The sequence below is a fragment of the Apis dorsata genome, unplaced genomic scaffold (assembly GCF_000469605.1).
Source record: "Apis dorsata unplaced genomic scaffold, Apis dorsata 1.3 scaffold_416, whole genome shotgun sequence".
NCBI classification, from domain to species: Eukaryota; Metazoa; Arthropoda; class Insecta; order Hymenoptera; family Apidae; genus Apis; species Apis dorsata.
In genome coordinates this window covers 269836-284284 of record NW_006263671.1, presented here as the reverse complement: position 1 = coordinate 284284, position 14449 = coordinate 269836, and the positions used below count along the sequence as shown (strand labels likewise).

At 29.9% G+C, this 14449-nt stretch overlaps 2 long non-coding RNA genes across 5 annotated transcripts in view; one reads left to right on the top strand and one right to left on the bottom strand.

The window, feature by feature from the left end:
* LOC102672857 overlaps positions 1 to 14449 on the bottom strand; it is a 101559-nt gene extending 87110 nt beyond the window's left edge. For 2 of the 4 annotated variants that reach the window (XR_004151020.1, XR_004151022.1), the window contains exons 1-3: positions 14182 to 14449; positions 5699 to 6041; positions 1196 to 1383 (exon numbers count right to left, since the gene is read on the bottom strand). This is a non-coding gene — a long non-coding RNA (uncharacterized LOC102672857). Of the gene's footprint in view, positions 1 to 1195; positions 1384 to 5698; positions 6257 to 14181 lie in introns of all 4 variants that reach the window. The other 2 variants (XR_004151021.1, XR_004151023.1) reach the window with 2 other exon arrangements.
* LOC102672667 lies at positions 6693 to 9220 on the top strand. Its single transcript, XR_004151024.1, has 2 exons — positions 6693 to 7341; positions 9072 to 9220. It is a non-coding gene; the product is annotated as an uncharacterized LOC102672667 (long non-coding RNA).

The following is a 14449-nucleotide window of genomic DNA, read 5'->3' as shown; positions in this document are numbered from 1 at the left end:
TCAGGCCACGTTAATTAGAGTGACGTTTGCCGGAGAAAGTCGCGGCAAGGTGATCCATCGTGGCTACCGTGACAGCAAGCTATACATTATTCTCACCAGCGATAATCCATTATCAGGGTACCAGAATCGCGATATTCGTTTTCGACTAGACAATCTAGCTAAAGTATAATCGCGAGATTAATCTCAGTCCTCCACCAATGACTTTCTTCTCAAATATGACTTATTCAATGGTACGATCTTTTCCATTTGTGAAAATCATCCTTTACGTATGCCATTTCAACCATGCAGTATGAAATATCTCATGTAAAGTTTACTTAATGGCGATAGTAATCAAATTTGTCGCCAGATGGCTCTCTAAAGGATTCGATTCATGCGAATCTGCAGTGCAGTTCTGGCTGCGAAAGATCAAAAGTTGTTCTATATGCTCGACTTGCAATTTCTACTAACGCTCGAATATATTTGCAAAGTACGAATTTCGTGAGAAATATCGTTTCCATTCGTGAAAATATTTCCTCTTATTTTTATTTCTAATTTACTTATTACAAGTATTCAATGAATGTGAAACATTTTCGAGAATTTCTTTCCTAGAAATGTTATAATCGGTTCTAAAATGTGACATTTTCGATAATCATTGGCACCAGATTGTGACATAACAAATTTTATTCTAGCGAAAAAAAGCAAAAGTCGAAGAGAATAGAATTCTAAGAAATATTTAACATCTTTTGGATCGTGCAATTTTAATTCCACCAATTTTAATTCTGTGCGCAGCTCTTTGACTAATTAGATTATGCAAAACAGTTGTTACGCGTTCTCGACGTGTCTGGAAATTTTTAATCCCTCAATCTAGCTATCGATGAAATTTTCTCGTTCAATTATATAGTTATAATTTTGATTTTTTCTTTTTTTAATATTTTAATTTTATTAATGATTGATCTTTTATATCATGATAAAAATTCTTAATTTCTTATGATTTTAATTTCATAAAAATTCGAAATTTTAAATCTTAATTAACTATCGAACAATTTTTCAAATGTCTTAGTTTTAAATTGAAGTTCGACTTTAGTTTTCTTTAAATTTCTGAGTAGAATCTTAGAAAATTTTCTATTTCTTTCGCAATGTTTTAGAGTCAATCTTAAAAAAGAAAATTCATGATAAAATTATTTCATGAAAAAGTGGAAAGTTTCGAACGACTTACCCTTCATGCCGAGGACCAACGCCGTTCTCCCAGTCAAAGGAACGATCTTCGATTCTCCAACCAGGATTCTTACACTACGCTCGAGGAACAACTTTCAAACTTCACCGATCACTGGCGATCGTTTCTCGATCGCGACACTGCACACCAACGATTCGTCGATTCAGTTTCAAAAACATAAAACACACTTTCTGAAAAAAAAGAAAAAAATTGATTAGGTTAGATCAATTTAGATATCATTAATCCTAAATTATAATTATAAATATTATTTTGTAACACACAAGAATCTTAAACTATTAAATGTATAATTTAATTAATTATAAATATAAATATATAAATGTAATATTTTATTGGAAAAAAATCAAAAAGAAGAATTTTAATAGAATTTTTAAAAAAAAGTTGAATAATACAAATATACAATTAAAAAAGCTAATGTCATATTATTTTGAAATCACATTTCCATACATTTAATGATAAAAGTTAAAAAACAAACCAACCATTTACTAATTTCATTATATTATTTTATTTTTATTTATCCTTTGGATAAACATATTCGAAAAAGATTTATTTATTTATATATTTATATATGTTATTATTATTCATTTATATATTTTTAATTTAACCTATTCATTTAAGAGAATGAGAAATATAAATAAATATAAATAAATATGCAAGAAATTAATTTTTTTTTCAATTTTTTTATTCAAAAAATACATTTATAATTTTTAACTTATATTTGATCTTTAATTTAATACTGCATTTATTAAACAAAATTATTTCTACACTATACACTTTTTTTTATATAAAAAAAAGTTATAAAAATTATATAAAAAAAAATTAAAAAATTAAATTTAATTATCTTTACAAATTTTGATTAATAAAATCATCTTATGCATCATTTTCAATTATATTGTTAGTAAAATTTTTGAACCTTCACCTCATCATTAGAATCTCTGAAATATTTTACGAAATAATCTGAATATAAGTTAATAGTGGATATAACAATGGCAGCATTACGCAATATCTCATGACTCTCAAATCAAATTTTCGAGGAACCAGTACATTAATCGATTTTCCAAATACGCGATCACACATCGGATTTAGAATTTAAACGAGAATTAAATCTTTATGGAATTCACACATATCGTCAAAAGACAAATTAATAAAGGCTGCGATAAATTAAAATCGCTACTCGTGTTTAATTGGGTTATTACGATTTAATGTTATGCAAAGTTTATAAAAAATAAGCATGTCAACCTCGAGTTACTATTTAATGAAGGTTAGGTTATAATAGGATCACGCATGAAATTAAAAAGCGGTATAATAAAGTGGATAATTACTGCCCTTAATGGTGGTTGAAGTTACTTGATATTAAAATTAGAACACTCAAGGAATAACGAATAGATATAGGTGTGTGGCGTTGGTTATGATTTAGAATTGTTATAAAGATTAGTCACGCATAAAATGAAAAAACTGGAATAATATCATGAACACAAGAGATTAAAATTGAATTATGACAGGCACTAAGAAATTAAAATGTTTGAAAAATAATGAAATTAATTAAAATTCACGAAAAAAGTATGTAATTAAAATCCTCGAGAAGAATTGGTTAATATTAAAAAAATTAAAAACGAAAATTAATATAAAATTAAAAAAGAAATTTAAAAGATAAAATTGAGTTGATTTGATGTGTGAAAATGTTAGGTTAGTTACATGATATTAAAGTTGAAATGGATTAACGCAAGTTGGAGCAGCTATAGGCAGTTGCACGTAGGTCGTGGTGAAACAGAATTGTTGCGTTTAGGTATTAGAACAGATTAGCACACCGGGGCCACCGGATCTGAACGAAATCCTATTAAATCAATTAATACATAAGCTATAAGCAAACAATCATTAAGCTCTCATTCTGGAAAATTATGTAGTTCGAAAATTCGATAATTTACAACGTCTTAAATATTTCGAATCTAACTTTTTATTTTATAATATACTTTTTAATTCATAAATTATATTACAATGCATTTTAAAAATACATTACATTAAATAAAAGTACATTTTTGTTTTAAATATTAATAATAAAATATTAATAAATGTATGTATATCAGCTATAAATGTCTAATTACCAACTTCAAAAATAACAAAAAAAATCTAGTGGAAAAAAATTAATTATAGAAGAAAAAATTCGAAAAGATACAAGATTGATGTAAAGATACGAATATATTTTTTAGAGTTATCTTTGTTTAATGGATACTACATTCAGAGTAAAAATTATCGAATAGTTACTTTTAAGTAACTAGTAGAATTCTCTAGTGAAAAATAACAATAGCAATTTTCAAGTCTGATTCTCAAATATATTCAATAAAATATTTTCAATAAAAGATACTGGATATGATTCTGAATAATCGAGATCTTATTGTATCTCAAATATAAAAATATTTCTATTTGCATTCAAATCTAGTATTCAAATCGATTTAAAAATCAGAGAGTTTCCAAAGGGCAAAGCAAAAATTCAATTGTAAAATTTCTCCGCAAAAGTGTCACTTTTTTAGCGAACAAGAGGAAGTGCAAAGATGTAATGAAATTTTTCGAAGTGCCACAAAGAAAAGAAATTCGATAAAGCGTCCATAAGAAGTTCGAAGACTAGGGAATAGTGGACCAATTTACGATCATTGCTTACATTCTGACAAGAAGAATACGAAAATGAGCGTAACTTCTATAACATCGAAAAAGAATGACAATTGAAATATTTAAGTTTTTAACTTAACTTTTCAAAATTCATTTTTTTCTTTATTTTTTTAAGAATAAACATTTTAAAATTAACGTTGAAGTTAATAAAAAAAGAATATTAAAATCAAGTTAACAGGTGAGTTTTGAATGAATTTAATAGAAGATAGAATTTTTACAAAAAATTGTAGTTAAAGTATTTTGTTAAATTTTGTTCCAGCTTGAAAACTAATTTAGATTTCTTTATAATTTTTATGTAATATTAAAATTACTCGAATCGAGGAGGATAATTGAAATGACATTAACCTCAATCTTCATTGAAGCACATTAATTCTTGAAAATTTCTATTTTTATGATTAATATTTTATCCTGTATACCTGAAAAATAAATTTTAAATTGTATTTTTTATTGCTTTTTTCATGTGACAATTCTTCTTTGGTGAAAATCGAAAAATCTGAAACCAAATTTCGACGATTCATATGTTGAGAAAAACGATAGATTTGACGTCATCGAGCTCTTTTGCCCTACTCTTTGAACATAAATTAATTTTCCATCTGGATTCCCGCTCGTTCAGCGTGCAAATAATCTCGAATAAGGTTAGTAGCCACCGAGGAAACTTTAAAAATCCTGGGAAACAGAGCGGACGAAGTTGAACAACTATACTATTAGAACGATCCAGATTGCACTCCATCGATCCTTCTCTTTCCCAAGAATATTGCCAACAACGTATTTGATCATATGGATTCGTGAAAATCTGTGGAAAATCTGATAGTGAACTCATTTTTTTACGATCACGAAAATCTATGAAGAATAGAAAATTAATAATTTATTTGCAATTTAACAAATTTCGAATAGTTAAATATTTAAATCGGAATTTTATTGAAGTTTGTATTTTAGAATTCTCATTTTCATAAAGTTTAATTACAAAATTTTTATTTCCAAAGATCTTGGAAAGTTCAAGGTTTGATTCCATATTCCACGGTTAGTTTGGAACTTGGATTTAATATAATTGGAGTTCTTGAGTTTCTCTCGATTATTTAAAGTAATTTAACACCTTACAAACTTTACCGTGATTAAATTACCCGAAAGATAACCATCCGAAATTTTACGCGAAATACATATAAAATTATGAGATAAAAATAATCTTCTATTTTTATTATTTAAAATTAACTTGTGATTTTAATATATTCGATTTTTTGGAAGTTTTAAATAAGTTTTAGTATTATCGTTTATTAACCTAACTATTAATTTAATATAATTATAAAAATTGATATATCTTTCTAAACCAAATTTTATACAAAATCAATTTTTATTAATGTTATTATTAGTATTTTATAAAAGAAATAAAAATTTATTTTATTTTTCAAATATCAATATATTATATTTTTTCTCTTTAGATATTTTGTATTTTCATATACGTCATATGCATTAATTTCAAATAATAAACAATCCATTAGTTAAAAATTATTAAAATTATTTTTAGTGTTTTTCAATAATGGATGCAAAATATGTATAGACAATTTTAAAATTAATTTACATTAAAAATGAATTTAAATTTGATAATATTGATTTTTTTCGAGGAAATTAATTTAAGTTAAGTTTTTCAAATATGTAAAAAAAAAAAAACATTCTCAATGCTAATTTACATAAGAAAGAAATTTAAATTTGATGATATGAGATTTTTTTAGGAGAGTTAGGAAATCTCTGAGACACCAAAACATTTATATAACAAAAATGAATTATAATTAAAATTAAGATCAAAGAAAAATTTAAATTGTTACTCACCTGTGTAGATCACCAGCAACGAATGCCAGAATTCTTCCAAAAACCCAACACGTCACAAAATCACACGTCACAACGTCATAATTCGCGATCAATCTATTCTCTCAAAAAAATCACTTTTTGAGTCTTTGAATTTTTCATTTTTTCTTTCTTTTTTTTTTTTTTTTTTTTTTTTTTTTTTTTATTTTTCACTCTTTCAACCTTTTTCCCCCACTGAATTTAACTTAATTATCACCAAAATAAGAATAGATGATTACACATCGTGGCGAATCTTGAAACAAGGATATTTTCATGAATCTCTCGACCACTTATCGATCTTGCCACCCTTTAATCCCTCTCGTTTCCACTGGAATGATCGTGCTCTAATTAATTTTCTTTTTTAAGGCTACCTCTTCGATTCGGGGATCGTTAAACACGCGAGTGGGTCAAGGACGCAGAGTGAACTTGTACCCTCGTCGCGCCTAACTAAGGGGAGCAGTAGTTGCAAGGGAGGAAGGTAGAAATGGCCACTTTGATATCGATTGTCGGTTGTTTTTGAACAATTTCCAAGGAGAATGAGAACTGATAGTATGAAAAATTCATATTTTTTATTATTATTATTTTTTCTATTATTTTCGCTTCGATTCGACTAATCAAAATTTTTAATATTGTTCAATTTTTGATTTCAGGAATCAAATTCTAAACTTGGAATATTTTTTTTTTAACGTCGAAAAAAATTTTTTATATTATTGAACTTTTAATTATAGTAATTTTTTAGTAAAAAAATATTAAGAATTTTAAGAGTGAAATCTATTATGTAAAAAGTTTGTTTGATTTTCTTTCTATTACGAATGGAAAGGAAATTACTTTTATTTTTATATGATTAACCAATATTATTCAATTTTTTATTTTTGGAATCATAAATAGAAATATAAAACGTGTCAAATAACAATGTGATCTAAATTTAAATTTAAAAATTTCTTAAAAGGAAGATAACAAATTTTTCATTTTATATTAAGTTGAAAAATATTGTGGATAATATAAGAGTTAAAAAAGAATATGATAAAATAGAATTTCAATCTCTCGCCTAAAATTTCAAGCTTGCTTCCTGTTACAGAAATTGAGTCGACTTTGAAACATAATCGTTCACATATCCAGAGACATCCTGTTTTCAACGCATCGCTACATTCATACGATTAGCTTGATTATATCATATTTACACTAGCGCCAAGACTGGTCTCTAACTAAGATTAATTCGCTTCGAGTTTCTGAAATGACCCAATTACGAGTTAAAATTGAAACTCTACCATGCTAAAAATCCTCGAAGGAAGAAACTTCTAGTCCAGGTAATAATTACTTATCATCAAAAACTTTAAAACCGTCCAATAAGCGAAAGAATTAACTTTTCAATTTACGTAATACACAGTTTTATGTAAGATGGAACGAGTACTTCTACGATTCGAAAACGGAAGAAGAATCACGCAAAGTGACCTATCGAATGAAGAGGAAGAGGGGAAAGAAGGTTAATTTCCGCTCGATCGAAGGGTCGTTGCTCGTCCTCGACCGTCTTCGAAATAAGGACACGCAAACAAGGACACAGAGCAATCCAGTTTTCTCGTGAATTCGTCCTTGACTTTTCACCTTTCATCTTTTCACCAAATTTTAAGGTCCTTAGAATTTCTTTTTTACGTAACGTATAATACATGGTACACGTTTCTGCAAAATTACTTCTTTACTGTTTCCGTGAACTGTAAGAAGAATTAAAGATCATTGTGAAATCATGAGCTATATGAAAATTATATATATATAAACAAAAGATACTATCTTTTAATTTCGATGGTTTTTTTAATATATTGTCGAAGTTATTATTCTGAATAGTGATTGTGAAGATTATATGTTGATAGTCGTTGTTAAAAAAAGTTATTAACAAAAACGTTTCTTCGAAGATTCTTTAGGTTAGATTAAATCGAAAAACTAATTTAAACTCAATGCAAATTGTTAAATCAATTAACAGTTAAATAAATTTTTATTTAATTTTGTTTTAAAATGAAATTAATTGATGTAAAACAAAAATTTATTTAATCTGTGATTTCTTAGGTTAGGTTAGGTTAATAACTTTTTGACAAACCATCAACTAAATCTTTTATAATGCTATTCAACGTAACAAATCTTGACGATACATAAAAAAATCTAAATCAAAAGATGATATCTTTCTGTAAATATTTATAATTTTCTGTAATAATCTATTAAATCTTGCAATCGTCACATTAAACAAAGTTAAATCGCTCGAACTTAATGCATCACAGTATACGAGAGAAAAATTTTCATAGAAACCGTGAAACAATATTGTGGATAGAAAGAAGAATGGAAAAGAGAGCATTGGCTGTAAGAAAACACGTTCGTTTAGAGGGTTGTATCGGGGACAGTGGAGTGCTCGAGACCGGTGATTATTGTCAAAGACAAACGGCCGAGGGATCTCGAAGGAATTCTCGCTTCAAAGAACAACCCTCCTTGAGAAATTCTCGAGTGTTCGCTTTTGATCAACGACCACGTCAAGTGGCTGGAGCGCGAAACGAACGCGGGCACGCCGTTTCCGTTCCAAACTTCACTTTCCTCTCCACTTCCTCGCTGGACGAAGCTACGATCGAGTGACTTTTTCATCTTGTAGCTTCCACAGATGACTTTTTCAAACTGGTTTAAACTTTTTTCGTTACGAATTTTTTTTCCTTCTTTTTCTTTTGGAAAAATTAATTGTAGCGGTAATATTATGTGTTAACTTTCCATCTCTCTTGATTGTGAATTATTCTCTTATTTTTATTTTGATATTTTTTTGAAGGTTAGGTTACATTAATAGAATTATAGTGATTTGTAGATAGTGGATTTTTATATCAAATTTGAACAATTTTTTCTTTTTGATATTCTTTTTTTTTTTTTGTGAAGAAGAAAATCAGTTGTATTGATAATAGAATTGTAATAATGATTAGGAATGAAAAAAAGTATTCGATGATTTCAAATTCGAGCAAACTTTCAATTTCTTATGGCTATTTTTTTAAAGAAACGTAGATTCACATTGATAATGACCTAACAATGATTAATAGTGAAGAAATATTCAGTGGAAAACTTTTATTAGATCAAAAGAGTCATAAATTCACATTGACAGTAAATTAACAGTAATAATGAAGAAATTCAATGAAAGATTTTTATTTCAAATTTTCTCTTCATTACAAATTTTCCCTCTTTCATTTTGACGTTTCTTTTTTCAAAAAATTAAATCTTATATTTCTTTCAATAAAACTACATTATACTTCTTCAAATTTCTCATTGAAATACAAAGAATAGATTCCTCTATTTATTGTCAAAAAAAAAACAGAAAAAAAGAAGATTTTCTTTTTTACAGAGAGGCGAAGAAAAAAATTAGGTTAGAAGACCAAAAGAGAAAGTGTAAACGGGATAAAAAGTTGGTCAGTCCAGGAAGTAGTCGGTGAAGCTCCAATGCGAGACCAAGGAAAAAAAAAAAGAAAAAAAGAGATTCGGCGGATGGAAAGGTGAGAAGAAGAGTCGTCTAGATCTCGAGACCAGCCACGAGGCAAAAAGGCAAAGCGCAGTGCGGAAATAATTCCGCGTCCTGCACTCGTGAAGGTCATCTCTGGAACGAGAACACTTGACCCGCTTGCCGTCCAAGGACAAACGCCATTATCCCGATTCCATTTCTTCTCGTTTTTAATTAACCTTTGCTCTCCATTCACCTATCGATATTTATAGTATATTTTCATTTCCAGGGAAAAAGGAATAAAGAAAAATTTTGGAAAAAGATTTTGCATTCTATGCGAAGAAAAAAATGAAGAAGGATTTTGGAGAATCCAAAGTTGAAGGAAGATTGTAGAATTATTTTTTGAGACTTTGGTTGAAGCATCGATATTTATGGTATTTTCATTTTCTTGAAGAGAAAAAGAATAAAGAAAGATTTTGATTTTAGAATTATTTCTTTGTCAAGAATTTGATAGAAGCTTCGACGATTAAATGATATTGCACTCCATGCGAAAAGAAAGATGAAGAAGGGTTTTGAAGAAAAAGTGGAATATTTTAAAATTACTTTTTTTTTTTTTTTTTTATTTTTTTTTTTTGGGGAAACATTGCCGATTAAACGATTTTGCATTCTATGCGAAAAAAAAAATGAAGAAGGGTTTTGAAAAAAAAGGGGAATATTTTAAAATTATTTTTTTTTTTTGGGGAAACATTGCCGATTAAACGATTTTGCATTCTATGCGAAAAAAAAAATGAAGAAGGGTTTTGAAAAAAAAGGGGAATATTTTAAAATTCCTTTTTTTTTTTTTTTTTGCCAGGATTTGTTTTTTGCAAGTTTCTAGGGAATCGTTTCGAGAATAAAGTGGAGAAATTGATGGAATAATTTAATCTAGATGATTAAAGAGAAAATACTAGACAAAAGTAAGAAGATTTCAAGAAATTTCCACATCTGTGTTGAGACGATACGAAAAGAGTAACAAGGTTATACTATTTTGAGATTTATAGATAGTAAATTGAAAGACGTGAGAAGGTTGAATAAGGGGTAATTCAATCACGAAGATTAAATTATCGATTTAATCGAAGATAAAATTTGTCCTTGGGAATATAGAAGAATCGAAAAGAATCGTATAATTTTCTCGAGACGTTCCCAACAGTCACAGAATTCTATTACGTTTAAATTTATCGACGATTAAATTGGAAACTGTATTATCGATGGAGTAATTTAATCTCGAAGATTAAATGCGAAAGCTTTCGAAGAATTCTGCGAGTTTCTCGTGGAGAAATCATTTCCAAATTTTCCTTTTAATTCGATTTCGATTATTCTCAAGAGAAAATAAACAGATGCATTGATTAACGCCCAGTTTATCTTAATCTATAACAATAAAAATTATTTATTCGTCTTAAGTAGATTTCAATCGTCAAAAGAATTATAATTTCACGATGATTATAAAAATTACCTTTGTAACATATTTGTAATTCTATTAGTCTTAGAGAATTGAAAAACAACTTAAAAAAAAATCAGAATGGCGCAATAAAAGCTGTATTCTCCATCTATAATATAATTTATTTCTCAATAGATTTCTAAAAATACGATCGTACGATGACAAACTTCAAAGTAGAAATTCAAGATAGAAAATCTTTGAAATTTTCCTTTAACTGTTCCAATTTATTTTAATCTGTAACAATATATTTGTTAATCCAATCTAATCTAACCTACGATAATGTAGACAGAATATGGATATTTTGCAACAGATTTATTGTGTTAAGAAAAATCGTAATAAATCCAATAATCTTCATAAGAATTAACACTTACAATTCTATTATCCTCTTCTGAAAAGACATTGAAATTACGAATAATTTCATTTAAGGGAAGATGATTCTCCAACGATTCGAAAAATTGCAAAAGCGAATTTACTTTTAAAAATAGAGAAAGTTGGCGATAAAAGGTCCCTTTTCATTAAACTACCATCGCAATTTATAGATAGGAACACTTTCGACAATGATATGCAAGTTGTATTCCTCTGAATGGAACTGCTATACCTTGCACCCTTGATGGGGGCTGTTTACACGAGTACACTGACCCACGAGTACCCTCTTCTTTGTACTTTTCCTCCCATTCACTCGACGATTAAACAACACGATACCTGCGACTCTCAATAAATATACGAGCAACCTGAGTGTGACAACCATTTCGTCGAGTGGCTCGATTCATCCGCCATCATTTTTTTACAGGATGCGACATCTTTCGCTCTTTTTCGTTTGAATGTAAATGATGATTAATGGAGGGTTCAGAAACCAATCACTAATTGCTCGAAACTTGAGAAATCTCTTTATTATTGAAACTAATCGATTGAACAGTTTACTCCGATAGTTTAATGTTTGCTCACTTGATTTTTTAATTTGAATGAAAATGAAAATTTTTGAAAACGATAATTTAAACAAAATTGTTAAATTGGATAAATCATTCTTGGGTAATATGATACTATACGTTCCAAAAGTAATTAAGTAATGTATTAATATATAGAGGAGAATTTAAAACCTAACCTAATTTATTTATATATTTTTTTTTTAAAGAAAATTGATTCTTGATGAACAATCTATCAACATTCTTTAAAAATAATCTCATATATAATTCATCAAAAACTATTTTGTTCAAATTTCTAAATTGTTCTATTCAAAGAGGAAATAAGAATAAACTAAGGAAGAGCAATAGTTCATCTCTTCCTTCTTCCACTACTTGATATTTTACATACTTTATCTCTAAAATTTTTAATTAAAATTTCTAAATCACTTTACTTTTTTTCAGAATAACAAACAAGAATAAACCAAAAAGGAGCAATAAAAAATCTAGAACAATCTCCAAATCATTCTACTCTAATAGGAAACAAGAATACAACAAAAATATAAAAGAGGAGCAATAATTAAAAAGAAATCATTCTACTCTAACAAGAAACAAGAACAAACAAGATGGAAAAGCGATCGAAAAGTCAAAATCACCTTTCCTCCATCGCTCAGATTAGATCAAAAAAGAATCCTCCTCGAGGCGGCTTCGAAAAAGGGAAAAGTCACGGATGACCTCGTGACACTGTGCTCGACACGCGAGATATCGATTACTCGGACCGACAACAACGTGTCATCGTCTCGTTTCGCTAAAAACAACCTCGACTCCTCGAAATAAAGGGATCGTAAAAGGGAAACAGCGCGGCAGAAGAGAATATAAGAAAGAGAAAAAAGAAAAAAAGAAAAAAGACACGGCGCGTCGCGAAAGAAACTGGCAATCTGAAAATGTATATTCCGCGACGTATACCCGGCCGGTTGATTGAAAGTAGTTTGTCAGCGGCGTGCTGTCTTTCCATCAGACAGATTGCTCGAATTTCCGCGGCGGGATCGTTTTTAATACCGTGAAATCTCGCCTTCTCCCCAACCGTGCCGACCTATTAGTCGGAGCCACGCAATGGGGATTGGAACAGACTTGGGGGAGAGGGAGGGATGACTTTTGATCGAGGCGAACGAGGGAGGGGGGTCAGACGAGAGTGGAAATGATTGAAAGTATGGTGGTGGAGCAGGGAGGAAGGTTGGAAACGTGAGAAAAGAGGAGGATACTAATGAAAGAAGGAGGAAACATGCGGTGGAAGTTTGAAAGGGTTTTATGCACGATCTTCCCTTCGAGGATGCGAATGATCATAATGTGCGAATGGGATATGGTTAAAACGGTTACTGAAAAAATTTTTCCGACGATGATGCGAAAGTTCGAAGGATTTTTTTTCGAATGTAAGTATTATCCTCTTCGATAAAAATAATGCACATAATGAAGGAGAAGGAAACGCAATTACGAGTTTCCTAACCTAACATAACCTCATGTTTGAAACACGGTATGGAGGAATAGAAATTTGAACGATTTTAAAACCTAACCTAATTCACAAATGGAAGAATTATTTTTCTTTTCGAATCTTCCTCGACGAAAGTAAGTAAAACCTAACCTACGCATAAATACGAACGATTTTTCTTCTTCGATTTTTGAGAACAATCGCATAAAGAAATGAAAATTCTTTTTTTTTTTTAATTTGAGAACGAGAAGTAAGAATCGTTAATCAATGGAAAAAGGAATAATTCGAACTGTTGCATTTCAGACGATTAATCACGACACACATAAAGGTGAAGAAGAAGCATTTTTTCTCCCCTCTCAGTGTTAAAATTCTCGTGAAGTTTAAGTGGATACGCGAGATCCTTCTCTCTTTGAAGAATCGGCGGACTGTTCGTTTCGGTGGAGTTACGAGCGTCGAGACGAGTCTGACTGGGAAAGGAAAAAAACGGCCACATTTTTTCCTCGTTTCGATCCGATCAAAGAAGAGGAACCAACTTTTTCTCTTCACGAGGGAATCCACAAAGGGACTATCGATCCTCCTTCTGCCCTCCACTTCGCACTTTCGCACGTGATCGTTATCGAGATCTTGCTCCTTAATTCGAGCTTTCGCAATTCTTACTTCACGTATATACATATCTTTCAAAACTACTCAATAACAATTTATCGAGAAAATTATTGAGAGTGACCAAAAATTATTATATCATTAATAACTATTATTAAACTATTACTATCATCTAATAGAATAGTACCTGATATTTAGATAGACTCTCACGTTTTTTTGATAAATTAATATCAAGTAGTATATAATAATATAAGTAGTATTTAATATTACCATAATAGTGTTTAGCTATCGAATAACCGTACTAATTATTGCAGGTATCGAATATCGTTGATTAATAATTAAGAAGCTTGGAAAGGAAAACTTTGATAAACGAAAGGCCGCCAAAGGCTGTTGCGAGAGCTTGCGTCACCGCACGTCCTTGACCAGTCCTCGCGACCCAAACCCAGCCAACCCTTCCAAAATGCCAAAGGATCAACTCGCTCGCGTATACTCTCTCTCTTTCTCTCGCTCTCTCCTCAAAATCTAACCTCTACACTCTTTCAAAAATTCACTCACTTCGCACATCCTCCTTGGAAATCCTCCAATATATATATATATATACATATACATACATACATACATACATATATCACTACGAACCGAGAGGACACGAACGAGGATAAAACACGTATATACTTCCCGTAAACAGGAGAACGAGAAACAAAGCGTCTCCCCGTCTCTCTGTGCGATGATAATGATAATAGTAATGATAAAAAAAGGGGGAGGGGAGTAACGAGGGAGCGTGTCGCGTGTGTTGCGTGGCGCGCAACTGGCCCCGGTGTGC